Below are 13,380 nucleotides of genomic sequence, written 5' to 3'. Positions count from 1 at the left end.
CTGCATAAAACTTTATGAATCTACCATAATTTATCTAATTTCCTTTTCTTGGCTATTAAGTTTATTTTTAGTTGTTTTTTAAAAATTTCATATAGAACACTGCCATGGATAGCTCTAAGGGTTCGGTTTTGTCCCCGTTTCAGATTGTCCCCTAGTGAAGTTCTGAAGATGGCGTTACAACATCAGATGGGTGGACAGTTTTAAGCCACTTGTAAGGATATAACAAATTGCTTTCCAGAAAGATTGTGCCTGTTTCACTCCTACCAGTCGTTGAATGATAGAGTGCCCACTTTACTATGGCTATACCTGTATGGAGTGTGATCATTTTAAACATTCTCAGGTATTTTGGCTTGGTCTGCCCTTTAAGGCGGAGATGTAACAGCAAAAGAACTCAGCACAGTGGTTCCTTTAGCAAGGACTACTCGTGCCGGCAAGGCAACTTCTAACGAGAGAGTAAATCCTTGCTTTGTTAAATCTCCAAGTGTTGTCTCTGTTCTATATGAAGCCTGGAAACTTCCTGAATGTTCTTGAGAGTACAGGGAGGGGTGCTGGGGAGAGGATATGTTAGTAGCAGGGCAGTGCAAGGCACACAAGGATTTTAATGAAAAAGTTTTGTGTTTTCAAACTTGGACATGGAAAACTCTGAGCATTTTATGGGATGAGGGAGGCACTTGAACAGAAAACAGAGCAATTTAATCACTTTACAACTAAAGCCCTGTGAGGGATGGGAATAGGGGTCGGGAGGGGACAGCTTCTGCACTGCCTGTCCGAGAAGGTGGGGACCAGCCCTGGGCAGGCCGAGGGCACAGTCTCCACTTGCTCTTTGCACCCCTGCCACCTGTTAGCCACCTCTCCTTTCTTGCCCCATTTCATGGTCTTGCCCAGCCCCGTCTCTGGGCTGTAGAGGAAAAGCAGGGTCCTAGCTGAGTAAAAGATGGGGGTGTTTTTTTCCTCAATGGTGAATTGGTTTGTATGCACCATGTACAACTGGCCACAGAAGAGTTCAACACTATGCAAACCAGCTGTAGTGGACTAAATAGTAGCCCCAGAGATGTATCCAAATAGTGTTCTCTTATTAAGACAAGGATTTTGAGATGAGATCAATTTGGATTATCCAGGCAGGCCTAAATGCCATTATAAACGTCCTTATAAGAAAACAAGAGGGCGATCACACACATACACACACTCTCACCCTCACACTGCAGTGAAGTGGAGGTGTGATGTAGCCACCAGCCACCTGATGCTGGAAACGGCAAGGAGCAGAGTCTCCCCAGCGCCTCTGAAGGGAGTGTGGCCCTGTGGACACTTTGATTTTGGGATTCTGGCCCCCAGAACTGTGAGAGGCTACATTGATATTGGTTTACACCACTCAGTCTGCGGTAATTTATTACAGCAGCTGCAGGGAACCCATAATACCAGTCTGTGCTCCATTTAATAAGACAGTTCCACTGATTGTGTACTTGGCTGTGTAGCAACATCATCCTATATAATAAAAGGCTAATAGGCAGATCAATCGAATGGTGGAATGACTGGTTGCCGTGTTGCACAATGACCACCAGGGGGCAGACGCTCAATTCAGAAGCCGGGCTGACGGCTGGCAAGCGCAGCTGTGGTGGCAGGAGCCTCTCCTGCTTCCACAGCAGTGTTAAGGATGTCCGACTGACTGCTTAGGCCCGCTCCTAGAAGGGCCTAAGCCGACAGTCGGACATCCCCCGAGGGCTCCTGGACTGCAAGAGGGCACAGGCCAGGCTGAGGGACCCCCCGCCCCAGAGTGCACAAATTTCTTGCACCAGGCCTCTAGTATGCTATAAAAGCTTCGAAGGCTCTCTGTTTCTGTACTTGTGAACCAGCAGCAGAGTTGGAGAGTGTACTGGTTTGCAGACCACCCTTGGAGTACCACTGGTCTCCTTAATTTTATGAATGAGGCCCAGAGAGGAAGTGGTAGGACTGAGATTAGAGCACGGTGCCTCTGCTGCTTGCAGTGGATAGATGGGATGTGGCACCAGCCTCTTGGGGATGGGTCTGGGGTGAGCAGACAGGAGAGCTGTCCTGCTGCCTGTTCTGTAGGCCAGCTGGTTTCCCTGTCACTGTTCTGTACCCTGCCGAGCGAGAGCGGATGCTCCAGGGAGCCTCTTAGAAGGCCCAAGAACCAGGGGAAACATGCAAAGCCTCTGCTGCAGCTAATGAGCCAACAGCGCAGGTGAAGGATCCTGTCAAGGGGTAAAGGTCATTGCTTGCTGTCCACTTAATTTTCATTTGGCTGCTTTAGTCCTTGTGGTTTGGGTGTTATTTTCTGTCTGCAGTCCAATTTTAACTTTCTACATTTCCTGAATGGTAGTTATCACGTAGAGAGTGTGGGATTGGACTACAGTCATCTTGACTATTAGGCTGCTTGAATAAAGTCCATCCAACTTAACTTGGCATTCAGGGCCCCCTGGAGAACCTTCTCCTTTCCAGCCCTGCCCCCCACCCTTCCCTTTCATACACCTTAATCCCTGAACTTGACCAAAATCATCACTCCAGTACAGGAGGGGACTCGAAGAGGCTAGATTCTTGAAGCCCAATAGTAAGGTCAGTTCATGGTTGACTAACTCAAGTGCTAACGGACACCTATAGCAAGGAGATAAATCTTTAAAGATCTCAGGAAAGAAATGTTCACATTTACTAATAGACTCTAAAGGCAACACAAACAGCTAGTACCAGACACCAGCATCTGGTCTACCATCCAGCGCAGTTGAATCACCAGGTGATTGTAGCCAGGCAAGAGCAGAAGAACCAACCGGCTGAGCCCAGCACTCATTGCTGACCTACTAAACCATGAGCAAATAAAATATTCTTGTTTAAGACAAAGAAAAAAAAGGGCAGCACAATGAATCAAGACTGGGTTATTACACTTCTTATTTTAGTAACAATGGGCATTGTATAGTTACTCAATTATTCCTTGCTTACTGTGGGCACTTTTCCGTGTCTCACCTTTTTGTGTTTTCTATGAAATTTTTATTTATTTTGTTTTGTTATGGATAACGCCCATATTAGGAGTCCCTTTTCTCCAGTATCTGGGCTTCCGTCTTAATATTAAACACTGCTGGGATTTTATGAATTATTTATTGGGTCTGTTCTCTGGGCCTCTTTCTTTCCTGTCAGATATTATGGGACGGAGGTTGAGGCCCTGGTCACTCTCTCATCTTTTATTTTTTCCAAGGCTTTGTTTCATAAGCCTTTTTTCTTAACCCTCTACTTTTATTTTTCTAGTCTCAACCCAGATCTCTTATTTTTAAATCAGTGATTTTTGGTTGCAGGGAAAAGCGATGCCATGGCACCAGCTTAGGTTAGTAGAGGGTTTGTTGTAGGAATGTTGGGAGTTGTAGGGAGCAAAGCTTGTCCACCTGCTGGGAGCTGGAGCAGGAAAGCTCCTCTGACTCAGGGCTGCGCGGTCCTGCTCATCTCCTCTGTGTGTGTGTGTGTGTGTGTGTGTGTGTGTGTGTGTGGTGTGGCGTGTCTGTTTCCCTGAATCAGGGCTCACTACTGTGTGCCTGAGTTTGCAAGTGTTTATTCTCAAAGGAGGGAAGGGGGCAGTGCGGCTGATGGTGATATGTCCACCCCCCAACTCGATCAATTGGGGCAGGGGAGCCATGTGATCTCCCTCTCAGCATGGACTTGGGGGATGTCCCAAAAATCGGGTGTGTGGAAGGGTAGCCCTCCAAACCTATTATACCTCTTCTTCTGATTTCTCAACAGGAATAACTCAGGTCACCTCTGCTGGAAATCGGTTTGCTGAAACTACTGAAACAGCAATTCTTGAAGTTGAAGAAAAGGTAAGGAGACGTAAATTCATATCTACTCAGGTTCTCTTCTCAGGGAAACACACGTGTGGGGAGGGAATCCTATCCCTGTCGTTCCTCAGACATGCCTGGTTCTGGATGTCATATTTCACCCCTCCTCTCTGCCTGGCACGTCCCTCCATCCCTCAGGGCCTTTCTCAAATGCTACCTCCCTAGAAATGAAGGCTCTTTGGTTCCTTCCTGCTGGCAGTGATTCCTCTGCCTTTGAAACCCCTTCTTACCGACATGTATTGTATGGGCCTCACATTTTTTTTGTGCCCCTCCCCTGACTGCTCTTCTCCCACAGCTGTGCTGAGTGTGGGGGCTCCTCCTCTGTGACCTCCCCATCCTGGCATTTCCAACTTGATTATAGTTGCCTGTTTGTGTGTTTTTCCAGTAAGCTCCTCAGGGGCAGACCTGAATTGTGCCTGGGACGTAGTAGATGCTCCATAAACGTTTATTGAGTAAACAGTGAATCAGCCTCCTGCCAGCTAGACTGTCAGCGCCTGTGTGGGCTCCCTTTGTACCTCCACCTCTCCACTCGTTCTCACGTTGGTTCTGTTCTTTGAACTTTCATCAGAAATTGCTAATCTTCTCTAGTTTTCCTTTGTGTTTTGACTATTGGTGAAATGAAGCTCAGAGGAAAGCTTTTGTATCTGATTTTTCTTTTTCATGGGCAATTTGAGCCCATGTTAAGAGCCATAATCCAGCAGCTGGAAGGGAAGGGAGGTGACAGGCAGGTCAGGAAACCAGTGACCGCAGGAGCCTGGCTCCCCGCCTGCCTCCACCTCCCTGTGGCTGGTGGTGAATGGGCCTTGTGCGAGGTTGGGGTTTGGTCCTCTTATCTGTCGGCATCTATCCATCCATATGCTCTTCAAGCTGCTTTAATCAATGGACGATTGCATTTTAACCCATTTCCTTGCTCCAAACATTTTTGCATAAACGAATGTGTCAGCAGTTTCCTAATTTCAGACTGTTTACTGCGCTTGTTAAGTATCCCAGAGACATTCCTTACCAATTCTACTAGTTTTCTAGGTTACCATCATCTTTGAGGACTTGTCCCAGCCTTTCCTACCTAACAGTAACCAGCGGTTGTCTCTCATAGCTGTAGAGTTCTTCCCCTTTTTCAGGGGCTTCTACACACATCACCGGATCTTCTTCCACCAGTCCTAGCCAACAGGCAGGACAAATGGTCACTTCTCGTGTTTAGTCAGGAAACAGACTCAGCAGCTCAGTGACTTACATGAGGTCACGTCGTCAGTGTGAATGGAGTTGGGTATTTCTCTCTTCTGCACCATCTTACCATCTTGGTCCTTCTACGTGGAAGCCTCCGCTGCCGTCACAGAACCTGACTCTGTCTCTCACCTGTCTCTTACTCACCCTCATTGTTCCTTTTGGGGAGGGGAGCCTGGATCTGTTGGGAGTTGCAGTCTGACCCTGGTGTCGCCCCGAACCCCAGCCAGGCTGCTTTCTTGAGAAAGTAGATGTCTGTGGATATCTTGCTCCCAAGACCTTCTAGTCAGTCTGGTAAGTTTTATTTTTGGTAGGGCTCACTGAAATGCAGGAAGATTAGTGAATTTATGTTAATGCTGCCCTGTGTTACTCTCTGAGTGAATGGGAAGACGCTAAGAGAGGTTTGATCAGCTTAATCTGGCTGTATCTCATGATGTTCTTTCCCTCCCTTCTCCTTTCAATCATTGCAAATGGTCCCATCAATCAAGGCGGCAGCTCACTGCTCTGTGGCCATGTGGGATTGTTTAGTTAATTGTGACTTTATAAAAATGGCTCAACGTTTAATTAGAAAGCAGATTGTCGAATGACATTTTGGTTTGTCCTCTGATGGGGGAATTGGAAACTAGGCTCGTCATGATAGGAGACAGGCTCTGGTACAGAAGGAGGCGTATTAACTGAGAGCAGCATGGGATTGCAGTGAGTCATTGTTTTCCTACAACAGGCCGGCTTCTCTGGGCTTTTTGTGGAGAGAGACCTCCCTCTGCATCTGATGCCACCTTAGATTTTCCGAGGGGAGACTCTAACTTGGAACCCCCAAACAGGGTGGTACTTGAAATGGTGTACTTATCAGGGTGCAGGACTAGATACCAAGAACCTACTGGCGCTACTTAAAAACATCAGTATCAAGAAATCAGCAAACCTACTATGATGCTTGTAATTGAAGAAAATAGCTTACATTTTTTATTTCCAATTGTGGTGTGATGCAAATACCATTTTACAGCAAGAAGTTACTGTTTTCTTAGCCCCAAAGCTGGTATCTGCATTACTACTGAAGGCCATCATAGAGGCGGGCCTGCGCGTGTCCTGGCTGAGTTTGGTCCCATAAGCTCCTCATGTGTACCTCCCCTTGGCTGGCATACAGGTGGACATTGGAACACCGTGAGAGGAGGTCAGGAAGGGCCACCAGTAAGAATGGCCCCGGGAATCCACCCCTCCACATGTCACCTCTGTAGTATGTAGCACTTTGATACCTTTTATATCAGTTAGCAAACTTGTATATCTCATGGGCATCTCAAGCTTAATGAGTCTAAATATTTACTCTTGGTTCCTCCTACCACAACCCCTTTCCAGACACCCCCCCCCCCAATCTCATTAAGGTGCACAGCTGTTAACTTGCTTTTTCAAGCCAGAAACTGGGGAGTCACTCACCTTTCTCTTCCTCCAAATCACCAAGTCCTAGGGATGCTTCTGAAATGCATCTGCTGCCCTCCACATCGACCTCCCAATGACAGAGTCATTGCCTCGGTGACCACAAAGGCCTCTGAGCTGGCTGCTCTGCTTCCACTTCCCTCCATTCCGTTCAGCACTTTGGACCCAGAGAGATCTCTATAAGTACTAGTCACATCATTTCACCCCCTTTGTTAACCCTGTTAGTGACCACCTCCTGCTCTTGGACGAATCCCCTACTCCCAGCATGGCCCACGGAGAGACGGCACCGTCTGGGGCCCAGACCTGGCTAGAGGTCCCACAGCACTGTTGACACCACACTGGAGTGGCTTGTAAGATTTTCTCCCTTTCACTGCTGACTTCCTGGGCAGATAGCAGTGGCTTTCATTTTCCAAACGCAGGAGAATAACTGCTCACGAAGGTATACTTAGGATGGATGTTGTGTCCTGGGAAATGGTACGGGGAGTGATTTCTTCCTCCAAACCCCAGAATATCAACTCTTACAACACAAAGGTGGACCACTGTTTCATTTGGATCATGAATAAGTGAATAACCAATATGTAATCAACTAAAATTATAACACCCTTGCGACTTTCCAAGTAGCACTCTCCTCGAAATATTTTGATATAAAAATGTGTGCCGTATTTTAGCTTAGGCAATCATGAATAAAACCTGCTCCAGGCTGGTAGAAGAAAAGACCGATTTCAACAGGGGAAATAAGAAACACACTAAATATTAGTACACAGCGTTCCTTTTTAGACACATATCTCCTATCCTGAAACCTGTTTGCTTTCCTTATTTACTCGTGAGCTACTCTTTTGTGTGTTGGTGGAGCGATGTACACACAAATGCACACCTGAAACAGAAGTTCTTAGTTGAGTGGTGCTCCCCATTCTCCTCAAGCCTTTCATTCAAGGTAATGAATGGGAATACTGAGTTTTCAGCTTCATATTTGATGGCCTCAAAGGCAGACAACTTTCCTATGACCTTGAATTAGAAACTTTTTATGCTACCGGTTTGGTGGGTCACTCTGATGAGTTACAAGCCAAGACTGTAGTGGGAATACCAGGCAGGGTGAGCTTAATACCGCGTGGCACGCACTGTGGTGGAGTTGGTCCCAGAGCAGAGGGCTGAAACTTCACTCACTTTGGGGAGTGGGAAGTCATGAAATGCTTCTAAGGCAGGTGACCTTTGAGATAGGTCCTGAATGAAGAGCTTGCTAAGTGGAAGGAGTGACTGGGAGAAAGAGGTAGAACAGGGCATTTCAGAGAGCTGCACGGACAGAGGCTGGGAGTCAGCAGGAGCGGGCTGTGCCTAGATTGCTGCCTGGAGGGCTGCTGTGACCACACCACGGAAGGTGGGGTGGGGTGGGGGCTGGAGGGCAGGCAGGGGCCAGATGGTGCAGCGAAGGTCCCTGTGGAATTTTCCCCTGGGTCGTCACTGGATCTGATTTGTCTTTCACGGCAGGGGGCTCGGTCTCTACTTTTAAGGCTTCTCCCAAATGGCAGGAGAATGGTGATCCGATTCAGACACGCAGGTTCTTTTATCAATTTCTATGGGTGTGAGACTCAAAATTCCACAGACTGCCAGGTTCAAGGTATGACTGCAGGCCACCTACCCGTAATCACAGAGACGTTATTAAAAGTTCCTGAAATGTAATTGGTGGTAAGTGACTGCCCCGTTGGTGTGTTCCATATTTCACTGGGAGTTCAGCGGCCTCGCCTGGCCCAGAGTGTGTGTTTCAGGGTCCTTTGGAGCACAGGCCCTTGGGGTTCCTGGGGGTCGGAAACAGTGCTCTGATGCCATCTTGAATTTGTGACAATTTTTTATTGCTAAGAATCCAGATATTTAATTGTCAGTAACTGTTAGCTTGGCTTTCTAATGATCAGTTTAGCATGGCTTGGTTGGTTGTTAACCTGGAAGTGTGAAGATATTTACAACAGGGATGTGTTTTCACTTAAGAAGTTCCAATAACTAGACTTTAAACACATAAAGGTTTAAATGAGTCATCTCTACCCCTTTGCTAGAGAAAATGTATACATCTCCTGCATCCATCTCTACAGCGATTCTTCACGATGGTTACCACATTCTGTTGGTAAGGAAAAGTGTGTGGAATGAACAGGGTGTATTATCCTTTGCCCTGCCTTCATGGGCAGTGATTTTAGAAGGATTTAGAAACGCTTGTACTGCCTGGCCGGTTGAGCGTCATCCCATGCACCAGAAGGTTGCCAGTTCAATTTCCAGTCAGGGCACGTGCCTGGATTGTTGGCTCTATTCCCAGTAGGGGTTGTGCAAGAGGCAGCCGATCCATGTTTCTCTCTCTCTTTCCCTTCTTCTCTCTCTAAAACCAATAAAAACATTTAGAAAAAGAGAAATGTTTGTACTATTTAGGGCCCAAGAAAGTGGAAAGGTAAGGTGGGGAGGCTTTTACAGAATCCTCATGAACAAGGATGAGGGCCTGACCTAGCGGTGGTGGGGATGATGGGGCTGAGGGGATATGTTTGGAAGATGTTTAGGGTAAGGGACTGGAGGACTTGGGGAACAGTTTGATGTAGGGAAGATGGGAGAAGGGAAGCATCTGGGAAATGCTCAAACATTAGTAAGAGGAACAGGCTTATGTCATTCAGCAAATACTAGTGGGGAAGGTGGGCAAAAGGTGATCAACTCTTTAAGCAGGCAGAACAGACGAAGGGCCTATTTTAAAGGTATAAGAGGGCAAGAGGGCAATTAATTTTGACTGAGGGGACCAGGGGAGTTTTCTCAGTGGTGTGAATACATAAAGCCAGCCAAGGTGAAGAGACGTGGCCATAGGCACACGTTGACTTGTTCTACCTCTACATGCAGAAGTCCGACTGCTTGACAGGGCTGGGCTTGGCACACGGGGCCTGGAAGGCCAGGCCAAGTCTGCACTGTTGCTGGCACTGGGGGCCACTGAAGGCTTCTTAGTTAGAGGGCTAAGATCACAGAGGGTTTAAGTGGAGTCATTCTGTATGAAGATTGAGTAGTCAGGAGGTTGGAGGCAGGAGGCTATGTGGGGAGAGACATTGAGGACCTCACTGAGGGCAGGGAGAGCATGCAAGCTTGGAGTTCGGAGTGCATGTGTGTCTGCAGCATTTATTTCATTGGGAGGTGGGCTGGGATGTGGAATCTGGAATCAGTACAGAGGGAGAATACAGCCTCTAGAATGGGGCTGTGGTGGCTAAGTGTGTGTGTGTGGGGGTGGCAGGGGTAGTGGTGCAAGGCGGAGTTGAAGGTGGCTCGGAGACCCCCTCTCAAAGGGGCCATTGCGTGACTGGATTTGCCTTAGCAGCAGCAGTGGTCTTCCGGGACCTAGCTCATTGTTGACCTGGGGACTCCCTGGGCCTGGCAGAATCAGTCGACCTTGTCTTCAGTGGTCAAAAGCCTTCTTGTTCTGTGCCCTTTGCCCAAACCATCCGTATGTTTGTTCCGTTTGGTAAACCAGCGTAAGTTTCAGCAAAAAGAGGTGGCATTGAAATAAAAGCCACATACTTACCACTCAGTGACACTCAATTTCAACAGCCAAGTGCATTGTCTGATGGGGTGCTTCTCCTTCCCTTCCCCCAAAATCCACCCTGTGGAGACTCGAGAACAGAGACAAGCTGCTGTGTAAGTTGGATTTGATAGCAGCTCAGTTTACTGTCTGCTTTTTGCAGAATATTTAAATTTTGGCAGCAGTCAAGGCCTGTGGGGGAAGCTTTGAGACGTTCGCCGGTGGACTGTAGAGTCCTTTTTGGAAGGATCTCCTGGCCTCCTCTGCTCTTCTCTCACTCGCTGGACATGAGCAGCATGTCCCAGTCGGCCGAGGGCCCCTCTTCCCCTCGTCTGCGCCAGGCTTCCTCCCGCCTTTCCTTCCGGCCTCTGCTCTCTAATCAGAGATGTGGTCCCTTGTAACACTCTCTGTAATACAGCCCCCTCCTCACCTTATGCTGCTTTGTGTTTCTTCACAGCACTTCACTCCTTGACATGCTACATATTTATTCGTCTCTGCCCGTCTCCCTCTGCTGGCACGCGTGTTCCTTCAAGCAGGGACTCTGTGTTGTGCATTATTCCATCCCCACTGCCAGGACAGCCCTCACGCATCGCGGTTGTCCTGCATTTGCTGAATCAGTGACTGATCTCATGGAGCGTCGGTTGATCAGTCTGAATATTCACTGCAGGTTCGTCTGTGCCTGGCATGTGGCCGGCGCTCTGTGGGTGACTGAATGAATGAATTGGCGTGTGAATGACTGTGTGATGAGCGAGTCCCAGCATTGTTGAATAAATGAATGGATGAGTGAGCGTGCCCGCCTCTTTCTGCGACTGACCCTTGCTCTATGAGGGTGTCCCCAGCGTCCTTGTTTGTGAAGACCCAGATGTATGTTCTCGAGTGCGTGAGGTGGCGGCTTGTGTTGGATGATGCAGCCATTAACTTACTCTTTCTCCGTATGTCTGCCCTCCGCCAGGCTCTGTAATTAACTTGCTGTAATTGGGCTTAGAGCTGAATTTTCCATTTTGAAGATGCCATAAACAGCCGCCGCTTGTGATATCTAGGTTTTTAATGACGACCCTGCCAAATAGAACATGAGGACGGAGGTACGTGTCTGGGAGCAAAGGGGCCGTCAGCTCAGGCCTGGCCACAGCAGCGAGGACAGGCGGTGGGGCCTGGGAGAGCAGTGGGTCGCTGCTCCCGGGGTGCCCACCCTACGCAGGCAGAGCCCCGGCGTGAGTGTGCGCCTCTTCCTCCAGGGTCGCGTTTCACCCAGCGATTTGGGAGAAATAACCCTTTTTTTTTTATTATTATTAGTTAAGGTATTACAAATGTGTGGGAGAAATAACCCTTATATTGAAACAAATGTGTTTGTTAGAGGGGAATCCGACAAAGCTTGGTGGCTAAGGGCAGGGCTCTGGAACCAGACTTCTGGGCTTGAGTCTGTCCCACACTCACTTGCTTTGCGGTCCTCGTTTCTTGCCTTTTAAGGTGGGAGCCTGTGACGCAGGAGAGCCTGTGGCACGGGGACCATGTTGTCAGCATTCAGTGAGAGCTGCGCAGCCTCTGTCACCGTGCCAACCACACGGAAAGCAAACACGGGCTAATGTTCTGTGCCATTGCTTGACGTTTTTAAGATAAAAGAGGAGGCAAGTGAAATTTTACTCTTGCAGTGAATCTGCTTCAGACCTGGCCTCCAGGGATGAGTGGTCACTCACTTCTGCCATATTTGAGATGGAAAAGTTAGCAAAGCATCACCTTAAGAAAACCAGCACATACAATTGCCTAGGATGCATGTTTTCACCAGATCGCCACCCAACCCTGTCTTGGTCTTGAGCTGTCACAGAGTTGAGCTGTTGTTAACAACGTGCTAAATTAACGACGCTTACTTTCAGTACCTGCTGTCTTAAATACCTAACTGAATAGCAGGTGAACTTGAAGGAACCTACAGGTTTGGATAAAGGATTGCCATTTAAGGAATGCCAGTACTTAGAAAAGCTTGTGACTTCTCTGAGCGCATTCACATACATTCTTTCCATTTCATCCTCATAACAGCCTGTTATTCATCAAGGTAGAGAAGATGTCAGGGTGGAAAGAATCTTCAGTGACTCTTGGGTCCACCTCTTCCCTCTGATTCCTGAATCCCTTTTACAGCACCCTCATTAGTCTCTTGGTTTCTCCTAGAGATGGGGAGGTCCCTACCCAAAACGCAATCCAGTCTCGCTCCCTGTAACTTCTGCCCGCTTTGTTCACCTTGTCTTCTGAGCACACCTAATCCGAGCACTTCTTCCGCATGTGATTAATGTTCTTTTTGGTATGCAGACCTTGTGACTGAGTGTTTCTACAGTTTTTTTTCTGGGAACATGACTTAACCATTTAGTAACCCTTCATGGGGGTAAGTCTTCTTAACCCAGTATTTATCAACTGCAGGTCACAGCCCATCAACTGATTGTGAAATCTCTTTTAGTCGATTGCAACTGGCAATTTTTTTTCCTAGTGAAATAAAACAAAATAGGAAAGATGATCGGAGTGTTGCGCATCGTCAGCTTGCATATTACCTTGGTAAAACATGGGTTTTGGTTCGTGTGGTGTGTCCACCTGTTAACTTTATCTGTGCATTATAACTATTTAAAAAGCCGCTGTTTTGGACCCTCTCACAGGAATTTCAAGTTGCTTCATTTCTGTTTAGTCGTCATCTTTGTCCTTTCCATGGTTGAACTTGCTTCAGGTCAACTAATTAAAATGAAGTTGCTGTGCTGGGGGTTGGATCACTATTCATTTAACTCTGAAACGCCTCTATGAGGAAGAGCAGTGGGCTGTTGGGGTTAAATAACAAGATCCATCAAAGGCCCTGCTCTGTCTGCGTCCCCACCGTTCTTCAGTGCGAGGAGCTGGTGGTTGAGCACCTCGGGAGCTCTGTGCAATTGCAGGGCAGGTCCCTGGAAAGCAGGGTTTCCTGGAGGTTGGAAGGGCCTCCTCTGCCCGGGTTCTTGGAAGGAGCGTGGAGTGGGGACCAGCCCGCACTCACACGGCTTCTTTGTTCTCTGAGACAAGCAGGAGAGGTGTCATCTCGTCACATCTTGGCCTGAGAAATGTGACAGGAACCGGAGCTGAAAAGGGAGGGACGGAAGGAGCAGAATTGAGAGTCCCGCGGAGTTTCAGATCCTGAAGTCCCTGTGTGTGTTGGGGATGGGAAGGTGGCGGTGGGGGGAGGGGATTCCTGGGACGGGACACTTAAGCTCTGGGGCAACAGCTGGGCCTCAGAGCCCGGTGCTGTGCCAGGCACTTTTCTTTTGTGACCTCATGCAATCCTCACACTGTGTTTCTCTCACTTTGTCATCCGGGCCTGACGGAACCCCTGCACTAGTTAAATCCGACATCCCCAGCCCCCAG

General features: G+C 48.1%; 1 protein-coding gene across 1 annotated transcript in view; it reads left to right on the top strand.

Moving 5' to 3' along the window:
* The window catches only part of SMCO4 (single-pass membrane protein with coiled-coil domains 4), a 58,218-nt gene that overhangs the window by 34,964 nt on the left and 9,874 nt on the right, over window positions 1–13,380 (top strand). The window contains exon 2 of the mRNA XM_081098988.1: window positions 3,739–3,815. The gene's annotated coding sequence lies outside the window, so the exon portion shown is untranslated. The remainder of the gene's footprint in view (window positions 1–3,738; window positions 3,816–13,380) is intronic.

Source organism: Myotis nattereri (assembly GCF_964212035.1).
Source record: "Myotis nattereri genome assembly, chromosome: 9".
Lineage (NCBI taxonomy): Eukaryota > Metazoa > Chordata > Mammalia > Chiroptera > Vespertilionidae > Myotis > Myotis nattereri.
Note: the sequence above shows the minus strand (reverse complement) of the source record. Positions and strands in the feature narration are given on the sequence as shown.